Genomic DNA, 16,005 nt, shown 5'->3' on the forward strand with positions numbered 1-16,005 from the left:
GGCAAAGAACGGTGTCTGCCCAAGAGGAGCTACAGGCCCCCTGGGGTCCTGCTTCCCAGAGGCTGACACTCCTCCCAAGCCCCCCGCCTCAGGACACTGGCCTGCTACAAACCAGCCCCTTGTTCCAGAACTGGCTGCCTCCCGCCTGGCAAGACCTGCCTCTTGCTTCCTGAGCCCTGGGAATGTGCACAGACCTCTCCTCCCAGTGCCCCAGTGTGAGCCTCAGAAACAGGCCTGGGGAGCCCACCACAGCCACGGGCTTTCTGCGCTCCCGGTGCAGGGCTGCTCAGCCCAGCGCTGAGGGACCCGAGAAGTCCCTGAACCCCAAGCCTTTAGTTTGCAAAGAGGAAAACTCGTCCCTGAGGGGAGAGAGGCCTGGCTTGGGCCTTGGTTTGCTGGAAGGAAGGGCTGTTCGTTCTCGCCTTCAAGCCGTTTTCTTCCCTAGAGGAGAACGAGATGAGACCCGGGCGAGACGGATGGAAGTTTCGGAACTCCGAGCAGTTTTTCTTGAGCGTCTCCAGGCGCCAGGCAGGGCCGGGTTCTGGGGAATTCGGAGGCGGATGAGGGAAGGGTCCTGATCCTGGAAGACACAAAGGGTTCAGTCCAAAGCGGCGGGAAGGGGATGGAGAGAGCCCCAGGAACAGCCCTCTCCCGGCTCTCCGGGACCCTGGGCGCTAGAGCCGGGAAGGGCCCCCCGCCAGCGCGCAGCCCCCGGCAGAGCCCCCGGCCCGGGAGCGCCGCTCTCGAGTGACCACCCAAGGGGCAGGAGGCCGGGCCGCCGCAGGGGCCGCCCCCGAGGCAGGGGCCGGGCCTGGGGAGGGGTTTGCCGGCGTCGCCGCTTAAAAGTCCCGCGCTGAGACGCCGCCGCGACTCCAGCGCTCCCCAAGCTTGGAGCTCGCGCGCTCCCCAGGTGCAGAGTCCTGCTGTCGCCCCCTGCTCGGGAGAGGGGACCCGCGGCGCGGAGAGCGGCCCCCGCGGGGAGGTGGACCCGCCCGGCCCGTGCGGACCCCGCCGCCAAGTAAGAGCGGGAGCGCGGCGGCGTCCGGGGGGTCCCCAAGCCCCCCGCTCCCCGAGCCGCCCCTCAGCCGGCAGGCACAGCAGGGGGCCCCCTCTCGCTCAGAGAGATGCGGGGGCGGGCAGGCTCCCGGGTCCCTCTGCCCGCTCGGGCGGACCCACCCAGCCCCACCTCCCCGGGGCCGGGCGGGGCGGTGCCGCTGGGCGCCCCGGGGACACGGCGCCCCGGTCCTCGGTCCCCGCGAGCGCCTGTGCCGGGCGGGACGGAGGCCTCGAGCCTCGGGGCGCGCTCGGAGCCCCGTGGATGCTGCGTGCGCCTACGGCCCTGGGGCTGCGCCTGGGCCGGGAGTTGTGAGCCGGTCGGGGCGGCGGCGCCCCGGAGCTGCCCCCCAAGCCGGGCTGCGGGGAGGTGGAGCGCGGGGGCCGGGGCTCGGCGGCGCTGGTGCGGCGCCGGGAAAGTCGTCCCAGCTTTCCGAAAGGCCTTGGCTGAGCGCGGGAGCGCCTTGGGGCCAAGGGGTCCTCGCTCGTCAGGGCACCGGGGACCTCTCTCGCCTCCCTCCCCTTTGTCATCACAGAGAGGCCCTGGAGGAGGGAAGAGCCGGCACAAGTCAACCCCCGGCTGGTGGCTGCAGGGTCGCCCCGGGGAGAGCTAGCGTAGTCCTGTGCCCTGGGTCCTCGGACCCCTGTGCCTGCAACTCCTACGCAGGCGCTTTGGCCACTGCACCCCCCTGCCCCCGCCCACCTCCAGCCACAGTGTGGGAAACCTCCGGGTGCAGCTGCCTTCCCGACGTGTCGCTGTACAGAAGAGAGACGACTTCCTCTCATCACCCCCACCCCGCCTTGTCCAAGACCACGAAAAAACAAGGGTGGGGGCTGGGCAGGGTGGGGGTGGGGAGACTGAACTGCTCAGGACGAGGAAACCTCAAATCTTAGGAGAGGGGAATGTGCAGGAAAGTCCCTGCAGCCTCTGGATTAGTCCGTGCAGGGACTGGAACCCAGGTCCCTTACTCGTGGCCTCTCCCCTACGCCATGGTTAGCCTGTCCAAAAGCCCACTGTCGTCCTGGTGGAACTAGTCACGTACGTGCAGTGGGCAAAGGATTGTGTAGTTGATGATCCCGGATGCGGTTGAGAACAGAAGGAGAAGAGTTTGTTTCCCTGGTCGGTTCCCAAACAAATGAGTGAATGACTCACGGGACCCTGGTGGGTAAAATAATTACTCTCCCTCCCCTCTTTGTCCTCTTCTCCTCACTCATCTCTAATAATCTGTCCCTGAGTAACGACCAAACATATGACAAAGTGTATGACCCCATGGGTCCCTGTGGTTCTCAAGGCCGCCCTTCCAAGGGGATTGGGTCTGTGTGTGTGTTTGTGCTTTTGTGCAGCTGTTTGTCTCCTTGTGACTTTGTGTTAAAAAATGAATTGGTCTAAGGTCACTCAGCCATGAAATGACAAAGCTAAATATGAATCTCAGGTCTGAAGGCAAAGCATGCACTTGAAGTTACAGACGGGCTGACACTTTGATGCATCTCAGGAACAAGAGATTTTGCGAAGACACTTGCATTTGTCTCCTTTTCAGCTGAGCTCCTTGACAGGCCTCTCCTGGCTTCTTCCCAAGTCCTTGTCCTCTGACCGCTATGTGACCAATGTGGAAGTCTTGTGAAGGAAACAGATTTTCTGTGGTCTAGAGATGACCATCATTAAAGCTTGCTAATGTCCCAGAAAATTCTGTTCGGTTTATTTAAAAGTTATTATTCTGAAAATTTTAAACATGCACAAAAGTAGGGAGATTATAATGACCCCCCATTAACCTCTCGGTCAGCTTCAATATTTCACCATAGTTGTGTCATTCATCCCATCTTTCTTTTTTTCCTTGACTTATTTTAAAACAAATCTGAGACATCATGGCATTTATCCCTCTATATTTTGGTGGCATCCCTAAAATTAATAAATAACCATAAGCTATGATTAGACCTCATAAAATTAACAACAATCTTTGATATTACTAATACCCAGTCCATATTTGAAAATTTCCCACTTTTCTCTGGTTCTGTTGTTTTTTTGTCATTGTTTACAGTCATTGTGTGCTATTTTCAACCCATTTTATCTGCTATGCCATTTGATTCTTGCAATATCCCACAGACTCTCAAGGTGGGTACTATCGAATCCGTTTTCCCCTGAGGAAACTGGCAAACAGATACGATGTCCAGATGACACAGCTGACAGTTGGCCCTAAGCAGCCCCTTCATTCCTGGAGAGACGTGGTTTTGTTTCTTTGTGCCACTCGTGGAGTGTCTGTTTCTTTCTGAAGAGTCCACGTGGGCTCTGGCTTCATCCTGGGTTTATCACTTCCTGTGCACCTGCTGTCAGAAATCCCTGTCACTGGCCACTTGGTGCTTGAGATAAATAGCTGCAACGTTAGGAAGCCTGGGTTTCTTTCCCAGCTTACTGAAGAGGTAAGAGAGCAACTAACGTCTCCAGGGCTCAGGATTGCCTTCTCAGAGCCAAGGGCCAGAGCTTCCTCTTCTCTGGCTCCTGGGATGAGAGAAATGATTGTGGCTGGAATTCCTTGAAGTAACAAAGGCCCCAGAAGGAAATCTGGTAGAGAGCGATCACCTCCCTCTAAGCACGGCCTGAGTGTTTTGGCAGCTGGCATCTTCAGACTGAAGCTCCTGAATTCCACGCTTGAGAAGAGGCACAGAGACTGGGCTTCTCACGGAAGTCCTTGGTTAATGGAGAACTTGGCTTACTCTGCCTTAGTCGGATGATAATATACAACATCAGAACTTTTTGCCTCAAGTATTTCAATTGCTTATGTTCATTTGCTTTGGAAAGGAGGTGATAAAAAAGAAAATTTATACCTTATTAATGAGACTCATGAGTTGGAATTCTCTTTCCTAGGCAGGCTGTGTGGGAAAAAGGAATTCCTTGTTACCTAACTCCTAGATTTTCCGCTCTTAGGTTTGTTGCCCTGTAATAGGGAATGAACAGATCTTCCATAAAACAGCCAGTTAGGGACAGAGGAACAGGTTGGTCCAATCCCATTATTCAACTGTAGGAACTCAGATGGGGCAAGGCTTTAACCTTAAGCCACACTGTTTCCTGGCAGCCATAAGTTCTCTTCCCCCTTAGCTAATCGGCTCTCTCTGTTGGGGTAGAATTTCTAGGTGATTCCACATCAGCAGCTGCAGTTGCAAAACAATTTTTGCTTCCTTCGTGTTACAGTGTTAGGGGCCTTAGGAGCTAGAGTTCCCCACTCCCAGGGGAAAATGGCTGCCTGGGTTTGGAAAAGAAGCTTGTAATTATCGTTCATAAGCCTTTGGCAAAAGGCGCTGGCAGTCAGTCAACATGGCAGTGTCGTATGGATCACATGTACCCAGACCCTGGAGCCCACCCCGTTCCAGAGTCACAGAACCAGCAAGACTCACAATTGTGGGCAGGAAAGAGAGGACCCAAGTCGACAGCTACAGAGATGCATCCAGAGTATGCATTCATTTTCTGTCTTCAGCTTTGTCTGGGTTAAAGCAAGCCTTCCGATTGCTCTCGTCCCAGTGATTCAACAGAGTCACTCCTGCTGATGAACACGGAGAATGCTCGGCGGTGAATACCACCTGCCCTGCCTTGCTGGGTGGTCTCCTCCCACCATCTGCATCCAAGACTTCGTTAGCCACCTGTACCGTCCTCTCAGCATCCTTTCAGCAAACCACTTATTTGAAGGTGTAAGGCATGGCGGTAACAGTTTAGAAACGATTTCTGTTCAGCATTTTAAGAATTCATTCGTACTTCCCTTGGGGGAAATAATATGTCCAGACAAGTTGTGCGTGGCAAATAAGTGTGTGGTGCAGGGACTGACTCAGCAAATCATAAGGATGTGATTTGGATCACAGTTAATAAGTTCTCCTTGTCCTAGGCTTTTTCTTTTTAAGATTTGTCCTATTTATTTATTTCTCCCCATCCCCTCATTGTTTGCAATCACTGTGCTTGTTTGTTGTCTGCTGGTCTTCTTTTCAGGAGGCATAGGACCCGAACCCAGGACCTCTGATTGCCTGAGCCACCTCTGCTCCCTGCTTTGTTGAGTCTCTCATTATGTTTTCCTCATGTTTCTTCTTGCGTCATCTTGGCGCATCAGCTGTCTTGCCAATCTTTAGGAGGTACCGGGAACCAATCCTGGGACCTTCTGTGTCGTAGGCAGGAGCTCAATTGCTTGAACCACATCCGCTTCCTTGTCCAAGGTTTTCTGACTCCTTCACCTGGGATACTCTTAGTATTAAATCCAATTCTATATATGCAAATGAAGATGTTTTCTCTTTAGTCTTTTCATTGTCAGCACCCATGTCGAACAAGCAGACATAACTGGCCCAGTGGATGTGTCTGTGACAGTGTTCTCATATGATCTCTTTGTAGTGTTGCCAACAAAATGCTGAGTGTTTCTACAAAAATAATGGCACTTGCTTATAAAGTACACCCTTTATGAGAAGATAACTTATGTTTATGTTTTGCGAGCAGCTTAATTTGCTCAGGATTTTGTAATGTCCTTCCTGAACTAGGATTCATGAACTTCCCTCATCAGCCCCTTCCCAGCCTTGCCCCAGGTACCAGTGGGGACAAGGGTAAACATTAGTACCCGATTCCAGAGTGCCAGCATGACTCAAAGATCTAGGAAGAAAGCTCATTTCTTATCTTTCTAAAGCAAATACAGATATGAAATCAAGTAAAGTCAATGTTTAAAGGTGTTTTTTTAAATTTGAAGAACAGCATACACATGTAAAATGGCACACATCTGGATGGACTTTTATAAGTGAACAAGCCTTTGGAACTACCACCTAGATCAAGAGTAAAATAGTACCAAAAGAGCACAGATTTTAAAGGCAAAATGTTATTTCAAATACAGTTCATGCCTGCACCCAGCTGCTTTGACCATGCCTCAAGAGCTTGGGATTGGATGCTCATTTTCTCTGACCTTCGGGGGTTGGAGGAGATGTTTGGAAAACACAGTTTAGAATCTGGAAAGCCACAAGATTAGTTGGGAGATTCAAGCTGCTTCTTTCCTTAACCATCCAGGGAAGGTAATACCCCCTGTCTGGGCTTTGCAGTGGAGGTGCCCTAGGCTATCAGTACTCGGTGTCACTATTCCAGGACCTCCTGCCTCCTGGGGGGCTCGCATCCCCCTGGCGGGGACTCCTGCTCTTCTGGCAACTTCCATGGATCTTAAGAACTGAGTGAAAAACTTGGGCTACATCCTGCCCTCCTGCCTCACTTTCCTTCCTTCTTCCTTCCCTTACCACCTGGCCCTGCTTCTCTTCTTTTTTATAACTTTATTTCAACTTCAAAAGTGAAATAACAGTCCAAAAGCAGCTTAACAAATTATGTAAGCATTACTTTAAAAAAAACAAACAAACCTGTCCAGGCACATTTATCTTATTTAATCCTAAAAACAAACTCATTTGTTTCCCCAATGTTCAGTAAGATGAATAAATGAGCATGGATTAGTTAACTGACACAACCAAGGTCTCCTTGTTAATGAAGAAAATGAAAAAAAAAAAAAGAAGCTCGGTCATATTCACATCTCAGAAAAACGAAATCCCATATTCCTTTTTTGACCTTAAGCATTAAACATTGATATAGTACCTTCTTTGCCTTTGTTACAAAAATATTACAGTATTATTGTTAACTATAGTCTGTAAGTTATATTAGTTGTGTTTTTCCCATGTTTCACCATATTCTTAACACCTTGTAATAGAGGAACATTCTTATATATCTATTATTGACCAAAATCCTCCTCTATAACTGAAATCACATATTTGCAGTCCCTAGATTATCCTCTAGCAGTCTCTCAATAAATATTAACCTCCCTACATTACATCCTTTCATCCACATCACATTTATAGATCAGCACTGTTAATTACATTCATTGTAATGTGTTAACATCAACTCTGTGTATTTCCACATATTCACAATCAACCTTTATTAAACATTCTACATACATTCAGTATCAGCTCCCCCTTCTCAACCCACAGTCTTTCTCCTACTAACCTTTACTCTACATAGTTTAACTCCTTAAGGTTACCCGTCATACGTCGTGTCTATCAGTGAGACCATACATTATTAGTCCTTCTGTGTCTGGCTTATTTCATGCAACACAATGTCCTCAAGGTTCATCTCAAGTTAATTTCTTCTTACAACTAATAGTGATCCTTCATATGTATATACCACATTTTGTATATACCACATATGCATACCACATATGTATATACCATTGGTTGATGGGCACTTACGTTGTTTCCATCTTTTAGCAATCGTGAATAATGCCGCAATGAACATGAGTGTGCAAATATCTGTTCATGTCCTTGCTTTTGGTTCTTCTGAATATATTCCTAGTAGTGGGATTGCCGGATCATACGACAGTTCTGTATTCAGCTTCCCTAGGTACCGCCAAACTCTTCCACCGCGGCTGCTCCACTCTACATTCCCACCAAGTGAAGGAGTGTTCCCATTTCTCCACATCCTCAGCAGCACTAGTAGTTTTCCATTTTACTGATAAAGGTCATTCCTTAACTCAGACAATCTATCAGTGTCTTGCTATGTGCCAGACACCAGGCACCATAGGAAACAAGATGGCTAAGGCATGATACTTGACATGTGTGTTTTAAAACCTTTGGTCAAGCATGATCTGATGCTTGGCAGCCAAACCCCATGGTGCCCTCTGAGTGCCAACAGCAGCCTTACAGCACAGCCAAAGAATTTTTGGGGTTTGGCTTGTTGCAACACAGTTGAAGAGCAGAAGAAAATTCATCCGGTCATCTGGAATTACAATTCCTCTGCTCTAGCATGCCCGTAACCAAATCTTTGAGAATAATTTGGTAAAATACTTTGAAGATGCCTTGAATTCAGGTGCTCTATCTGATAGCACTCTGCTAAACATGATGTTTTGGGGTCATTTTAGTAATTAAGAAGGAAAAACTTAGTTTTGGCCATCAGTGCAACTGTTTCTTCAACACTTGGGATTTCCTTAAATTGCTATTCCCCAGGTGTTTTCCCTTCCCCCTAGCTCTCAAGCCATGCCCAGATCTCCATCCCACACTCACCTGTACTCAGGCCACCCTCGTTGGGCTGAGACTTGCAGGGATCCCCTAACTGGCCTCCCTTCCCTTGGTCTTGAGCTACAGGAAACCATCCTCTATGCGAAAACCAGAGGAGACTTGCTAGAGCTGGGCTTGGCAAGTTTTTTCTGTAAGGATCCAGAGAGCAAATATTTTAGACTTTGTGGGCCACACAGTCTTTGTTGTACCTATGCAATTCTGTCGTTTGGGTATGATAGCAGCCACAGACAGTACATTAGCAAATGGGCATGGCTGGGTTCTAAGATTTATTTACGAAACAGGCAGTGGGCTGGATTGGCTCGAGGCTGTGGTTTGCTGCTCTCTGCTCTAGAGCACAAATGTGCCCTCAGAGCCCTCCTGCTGACTTTCCTTTGGCTCCTTATCCCCAAAAGGAAAAGCTCAGAGTTCTTAGCTTGACGTACAAGGTCCCACATGACCTTTTTCATCCTTACCTCTCCTGCTTCTCACCACGCCCACTTGCCCAGTCCTTCCACTTTTCTTCCTGCAATTCTGAGCCACTTGTGGTTTCCAGAAGGCCCTGGGTTATTTTAGAAGTGCTATACCTGCAGCTTGGAATGATGATCTCCCCCCACCTACTTGCCAAAAACTCCTACTTTCCTTCAAAACCTGCTCAGGTGTTGTTTTAGTTTCCCAACTGCGATCACAAATACCATGACACGAGTTGGCTTAAACACGAGGCATTGACTGGCTCATGATTCTGAGGCTGGGAGAAATCCAGAATGGAGTCATCAGCAAGGTGTTGCTTTCACCCAAAGACTGCGGCCCTCCGGGGCTGGCTGCCCGCGGCCCCTGGTGCTTGGCTTTTCTGACGTACGGCAGTGCGCAAGGCAGGGGCTTCTTTCTGCTCCAGGTTCTGCTGACTTCCTGCTTCTTAGCATGATTGTTTCCCTCTGGGTCTGAGTTCCATTCTGCTTATGAAGGACCCCAGTAAACTGGATTAAAGTTCAACCTGATTCAGTTGGGCCACACCTTAACTGAAGTGACCTGAAGAGAGCCTGTTTACAATGGATCCACTCCCTCTAGAACGTGGAGCAAGATGAGCAATGAGGACCAAACCAAGATCCACAGGTATCGGCTTCTCAAAGCTTCCCCTGTTCCTTCCCCAACTGTAACCATTGCCTTCCCAGTCCTGTTTCTCTACCTTGGATTCATTTCTCTTGTTGCCTCTCTAAAGCTACTGTTCCTTGAGGGCAGGAACCCTGTTGGATTCATCTTCGAATTCCCCATAAATAATACAGTGCTTCTCATGTAGCAGCTATTTAATACACATTTACGAGTAAACCTGCCATTTGAGTAGATTTTCTTTTATTTTTTAAAGAATTATTTATTTATTTCTACCCTCCCCCCTCATTGTTTGTGCTCATTGTCTGCTCTCGGTGGGAACTGAACCCAGGACATCCCGTGTGGTAGGCGGGCACACAACTGCTTGAGCCACGTCTGCTTCCCTAGATTCTTAACAGCTTTACTGAGATACAGTTCATTTATTTAAAGGGAAAATTGAATAGTTTTTCATCGCTGGTGTGTGCAGCCACCACCACGGTCTTTGAGAACATTTTCATCACCACAAAGGGAATCTCCATCCTCCTTAGCTGTCACCCTTCATCCTTCTGTTCTCTGCATTTCCCCAACTCTAAGCAACTACTAAGTTACTTTCTCTATATATAGGTTTGCCTATTCTGGATATTTAATAAAAATGGAATCATTTATTAGGCATTCTTTTGTGCCTGTGGCTTCTTTCACTTAACATGTTTTCAAGGTTCACCCATGTTGTGGCATGTTTCAGTACAAATCCTTCCTTTTTTATGGCTGAATAATATTCCGTTGGATGGCTATACTACGTTTCGTTTATCCATTCATCATTGATGGACAGTGGGTTGTTTCAAACTTTTGGCTACTGTGAATAGTGCTGCCATGAACATTTGTGTACAGTTATCTTTTTGAATACCTGTTTTCAATTATTTTGGGTATACCTAGGAGTTGAATTGCTGATTCATATGGTGATTTTATGTTTAACATTTTGAGGAACCACAAAACTTTTTTCCACAGCAATTGTACCATTTTACATTCCTGCTAGCAATGTATGACAGTTCTATTTTCTTCACATTATTGCTAACACTTATTTTCCATTTAAAGAATTATAGCCATCCTAATGCACATAAACTGGTACTTTTGATTTGCATTTCCCATATGATTAATGATATTAGCCATCTTTTCATGTTCTTGTTAGCCATTTGTGTGTGTTTGTGTATATATATTTTAAGGAGGTACCACGTATTGAACCCAGGACCTTGTGCATGGGATGCAGGTGCTCAAACACTGAGCTACATCTGCTCCCTATATATCTTTTTTTGTAAAAATGTTCTTTGCCCATTTTTTAAAAAAATTTAATTTTGTAATACTATCAAATTTACAGGACAGTTACAAATATAATACAGCCCCTAAACAGAAAACTTCAACATATCCCTATCCACCCACCCCCATTACCCAGATCAACCAATTTTAACATTTTGCCACATTTGCCATATCATTCTTTCTATCAATTGATCAAGCCATCCATTTTATGAACATTTAAGTGTAGATAGCATACATCATGCTCCTTGGGCACTAACACTGCCATGTATATTTCCAAAGAAAAAGGATATTCATTATGCAACTACCTTAAGTGCAGTTATCAGTTCAAGAAATTTAACATTGATATAAAGTTTACAATCCATATTCTATTCTTTCTATATGTCCCAAAAATGTCCCACTGAGCCTTTTCCCTTGCTAGATTCCATACAGGATTATGTATTGCATTTAATCGTCATTGTCTTTCTCTTTCTTTTTTTTAGTTGTGGCAACATATATACAACATCTCAACCACTCCCAAAGATACCATTCAATGGGGTTAATCACAGTCACACTATTGTGTCACCATTTTTGTTACTAAAACTCTCCAATCTCCCCAAAAAGAAACCCTGCACCCATTATGCATAAACTCCCCTTGCCCCTTGCCCTTTGCTCCTGCAATTTATATTCTAACTTCAGTCTCTATGAGCATGCATATTCTCTTATATTTTCTTGGTAGTTACTGTGGGACTTAAATTTACAATCTTAAATCTATAACAACCTTGTTTGCTTTGATACCAACTTAATGACTTCAATAGTATACACAAACTATGTTCCTATACCCCTCTGTTCCCCCACCTTAATATACTTCTTGTCATAAATTTCGTGTTTATACCTTAAGAGTCCAAAGCCATTGAGTTATTACATTTTATGCATTTACCTTTTAAATCCTGTAGGAAGGAAGAAGTGAAGCTGGCATATATATTTACCCATGTCATTACCTTCACCAGAGATCTTTACTTCTTCATGTAGATTCACTCTATAGTCTATTGTCTTTTCCTTTCAACCTGCAGAACTGTCTTCAGCAGCTCTTGTAGGTTTGGTCTAGGACTGACAAATTCACTCAGCTTATGTTTATCTGGGAATCTCTTAATCTCTCCCTTATGTTTGAAAGACAGTTTTGTGGGATATAGAGTTCTTGGTTGGCAATTTAAATGCTTTCAGCGCTTTAAATTTATCGTCCCACTGCCTTCTTTCCTGCATGGTTTCTGATGAGACTTTGGCACTTAATTTTATTGAGTCTCCCTTTTATATATGACACATTGCTTCTCTCTTGCAGCTTTCAGAATTCTGTTTAACTTTGGCACTTGATTATAATATGCAGTGGTGTGGGTCTAGTTGAGTTTCTCTGTTTGGAGTTCATTGAGCATCTTGGATTTGATAATCATATTTTATTTAAATTTGGGAAGTTTTCAGCCATTATTTATTTGAATATTCTCTCTGCCCCTTTCTCTTGTCTCCTTCTGGGACTCTCACAATGCATATATAGGTATGCTTGATGATGTCACATGTTCCTCAGGCTCTGGTCACTTTTTTTTTTTTAAGATTTATTTTATTTATTTATCCTTTCCCCCCCCCCTCACTGCTTGCTTGCTGTCTGTTCTCTGTGTCCATTCACTGTGCATTCTTCTTCTGTGTCTGCTTGTCTCCCTCTGTTGCGTCATCTTGCTGCACCAGCTTTCTGCAGGTGAGGGCTGTCAGCTCTCCACAGGTGCGGGCCAGCCTGCCTTCACAAGGAGGCCCTGGGAAGCGAACCCAGATCCTCCCATATTGTAGACAGGAGCCCAATTGGTTGAGCCACATTTGCTTCCCTCTATTCACTTTTCTTCATTCTTCTCTCTGTTCCTCAGACTGAATAATTTCAATTTTCTTATATTCCAGTTCACCTCTAGGTAATTTTAAATTTCTGTTACTGTGGTCTTCAGCTCTATTTGGTTCCTTTTCATAATTTACATCTCTGTATTGATATTCTCTTTATTGAATCTATTGATAGAACTGATATCTGTCTTTTTCTGGATTTCCTTCAGTTCTTTATCCATGGTTTCCTTTAGCTCTTTGAGCATAGTTAGGACCGTTTTTAAAAAGTGTTTGTCTGGTATGTTCTACTTCTGGTCCTTCTTGTCGATAGTTTCTAATGCTTTAATCTTCTCCTTTGCCTGAGCCATCACCTACTGTGTCTTTGTATGTTTTGTAATCTTTTGTTGTAACCTGGACAATGTGATATTTTAGTGTGTTATCAATGGAATTTAGACTCTGAGGCATCTGTTTCTTAAGCTTGTATCCGGTCAGTGTTATGACAGGGTTTTCCTTGAATGCCAGGTGTTAACAACAGAAAAGGGGGTAGTGGGAAAAAAACACAACTCCCGGTCTTTGCAGGTTGACTTGTGTAAATGCTCCTGAAGGGCTTATCCATGCAACAAGTTTAGAGAATAGGTCCAGGCGGAAGCCTCAGGACTACCTTGATCCTTTCCCCTGCCTTTATCTGGTCTTGGACATGCACTTTGGCCCTAGGAATTTCCCTGTTTACACTATTGGGAAATAGTTTCCTCACATTCTGAGCACTGCACTGTATGTCCTACAGCACAACTTGACTTTTCCTACAGCACTAGGTAGGAGAGCTCTACAAACTGCCATCTCACGCAGGCCAAGCCAAGCTCTGGGACAGCAAGTCCCTTGGGCCACCACCAGACAGATTGGGCCAGACATACGTGCTCCCAGTATGTGCAGCAGGCTCACCATGCTACCTCTAGAACCAGGACCAGGGAGCACAGGACAGCTTGGTCCAAGCCAGTGAGGGGTGGGGAGGGGGACACCCAGGGTGCCAGTGACTCTGGCTCTTAAGCAGACTTTTTCTTTATGCAGTGCTCACCCTTCACTGCAATCCTTTAACTGTTTCCTCGAGATTTGAGAAAGATATTTCCGCCAGTTCTTGTGGGTTGTTCAGTTTCTATGAGGGGATGGAGCCCTGAAGCATCTCACTCCACCGTCTTGATTGGGGCCTCTGTGCCAGTTTTAAAAATTGGATTGTTTATCTTCTTATTGTTGAGTCATAAGAGTTCTTTATATATTCTGGATATAGATCCTTTATCAGATGTATGATTTGCAAATATTTTTCCACTTTCACTTTCATGATGGTGTCCTTTGAAGTTTTTAACTTTGATAAGATTCCATTGATCTAGTTTCTTTTGTTGCTCATGTTTTTGGCACCATATCTAAGAATCCTCTGCCAAGACCAAGGCCATGAAAGTTTTCCTCTACATTTTCCTCTAAGAGTTTTATAGTTTTCACTCTTACATTTAGGTCTTTGATGCATTTTGAGTTAATGTTTTAAATGGTGTGAAGTTCGAGTCCAACTTCATTGTTTTGCATGTGGTTATTTAGTGGTCCCAGCACTATTTGTTGAAGACTGTTCATCTCTCAGGGCTTCCTGTATCAGCCTGGCATAAGGCTCGTTTCTTTCCAGGCTTTCTCAGCTCCTCAGCTGCAAACTCTCAGGCAAATGGCTCATCTCTCCCGGGGCTTGAGCTGTTTGAGCATCTCCTTTCTGTCACATGACAAAGTTCTCTCCTCTGGCATCTCTGGAGCGCTCTCTCTTCCTGTGTCTTCTTCCATGACTGTCCATTTATATCAGCCCACGGCGGGGCCAGGAACTTAACCTGAGACACACCTTACTGACAGGTCAAGTCAAAGGACCTAAATTGATTTAATCAGGTAAACTTAAAACCTTTGAATTTAATACAATCAAAGGGTATCACACCCAGGGGAACAGACCAGTTTTCAGACAAAATCCTTCTCTTTTTGAGGATCATAAATAATTTCAAACTGCCACAGATGCTATTTAAATGGAATTGGGTTTTTTTTTTTGTTTCATTTTCAAAATGTTCATTATGATTGTATAGAAATACAGTTGATCTTTGTATATGAGCTTGCATCCTGCAACCTTACTAAAATCATTTGTTAGTTCTTATACTTTATAGTGGAGCCTTAGGATTTTCTATAAACACATTTGAGTAGATAATTTTAAAGAAAAAGCAGGTGTTCATTAGGTGGACTGTGAACAGGAACATCAAGCACAAAGCCATGGGGCATTAAAGCAGGTGCCTCCTGGGAACCGCCAGCAGGGCAGTGGGGCTGGAGCTCAGGGCAGCAGGTTGAAGGTGGTGCTTCTGATGCTAAAGAGAGTGGAAGCTTCTCACACCAACAACAGGAGCTTGCTGTGTCTGGAGACATATGCAGAAGGATGTTAGAATCACCCTGCGACGGACACCCAGAAGCAGCTCCTCCTCAGCACTGAGGACAATGGCTCATCCCTAAAGAGAGCAGGGAAATTCTGTCCCTCTCAGTAAAAGCAAGAACTTCTTGGCCTCTTTCCATATACCACCCCGCGTGGCTGCCATTATCTTGAGGAATGACCCCTGCTGACCCCCTTCTCACTGGCATCGTGCAGCTGAGGCCGCTAGTTTGGGTGATGTGGCGTGGTGCTGGCAGTGACTGCTCACCCAGCTTCTGGAAGGGAGCCAGAGCTGCTGGGGCAGCAGTATCCCAGATCACAGGCTCTGAATGAACTCTGCATTAGCACTTCTTGTCCTACACGCTGTCAAGCCTAAGATATGGCCATGCTCTCTGTAGCCACCTGCCCCTTCCTTCCCTCGGGTCTCTGGCCTTGGCTTTGATACGAGGAGGACAGGCCTGAAGAATTGACTGTGGGCCCAGGTTTCAGAGCTTGGAATGGTTCCTTGAGCTGGCAGCTTCTGGGGGCACAAAAAGTGTCCAGAGCCAGGGATGTGGCCTGCTCTGAAGAGCACGAGGGAAGCTGAGCAGGGAGGGTTTGGGTAGGGCTGCACCCAGGAACTGAGCTCAGGAGGTGCCTCCTGCCGCTTCTGAAGAGCCAGCTTGTAGAAAAACTGAAGTTTGTCCACCTCTTCCAGGCCAGCCTCCTCTCTGCTTCCCACCCAGGACCCTCATCTTATCCCTGGCTGGCGACCCTTCCTGCCCCGGTGCCTGTGTCCTGGGCCAGCCTCTACTCGCCCCTGCGGGAACTGGCATGCATCAGGCCACATGCCGAGCTGCGTCTCCTTCCCTGGAAACACTGGACTTGCCTGCAGGGTTTGGATTGCTCACCAAGTTTGCAGACCACTCCAGACCCGGCTGCTGCTCTCCTCCCTGGGCCTGCCTTTTATGGACTTAGCGGCTCCCTCAAAGTGGGATGGAGGCTCAGGCCAATTTGGCTGCTGATTGTTAGCCCTGGAGAGCAGTGGCTGAGTGTGTGTGTGTGTTTGTGTGTGTGCAGGGAGGATAGTTAAAACCCGTTAATCAAGTGGTGTGCTGAGTGGCCAGTGGGTACAGTGACACCTTCTCCTGGGTTTTCTTCCAGGTGTCTCCTGATTTTATTTATTTATTTGTTTTTAAAGATTAATTTTTTATTTATTTTTCCCCCCATCTCCATTGTCTGCTCTCTGTGTCCATTTACTGTGTGTATTTCTG

At 46.5% G+C, this 16,005-nt stretch overlaps 1 protein-coding gene across 2 annotated transcripts in view; it reads left to right on the top strand.

The window, feature by feature from the left end:
* The first annotated feature begins 843 nt into the window (after positions 1–843).
* The window catches only part of LOXL2 (lysyl oxidase like 2), a 96,627-nt gene continuing 81,465 nt past the window's right edge, over positions 844–16,005 (top strand). The window contains exon 1 of one of the 2 annotated variants that reach the window (XM_004452347.4): positions 844–1,018. The gene's annotated coding sequence lies outside the window, so the exon portion shown is untranslated. The remainder of the gene's footprint in view (positions 1,019–16,005) is intronic. The other variant, XM_004452346.5, reaches the window with a different exon arrangement.

This window comes from Dasypus novemcinctus, chromosome 25 (genome assembly GCF_030445035.2).
Source record: "Dasypus novemcinctus isolate mDasNov1 chromosome 25, mDasNov1.1.hap2, whole genome shotgun sequence".
Lineage (NCBI taxonomy): Eukaryota > Metazoa > Chordata > Mammalia > Cingulata > Dasypodidae > Dasypus > Dasypus novemcinctus.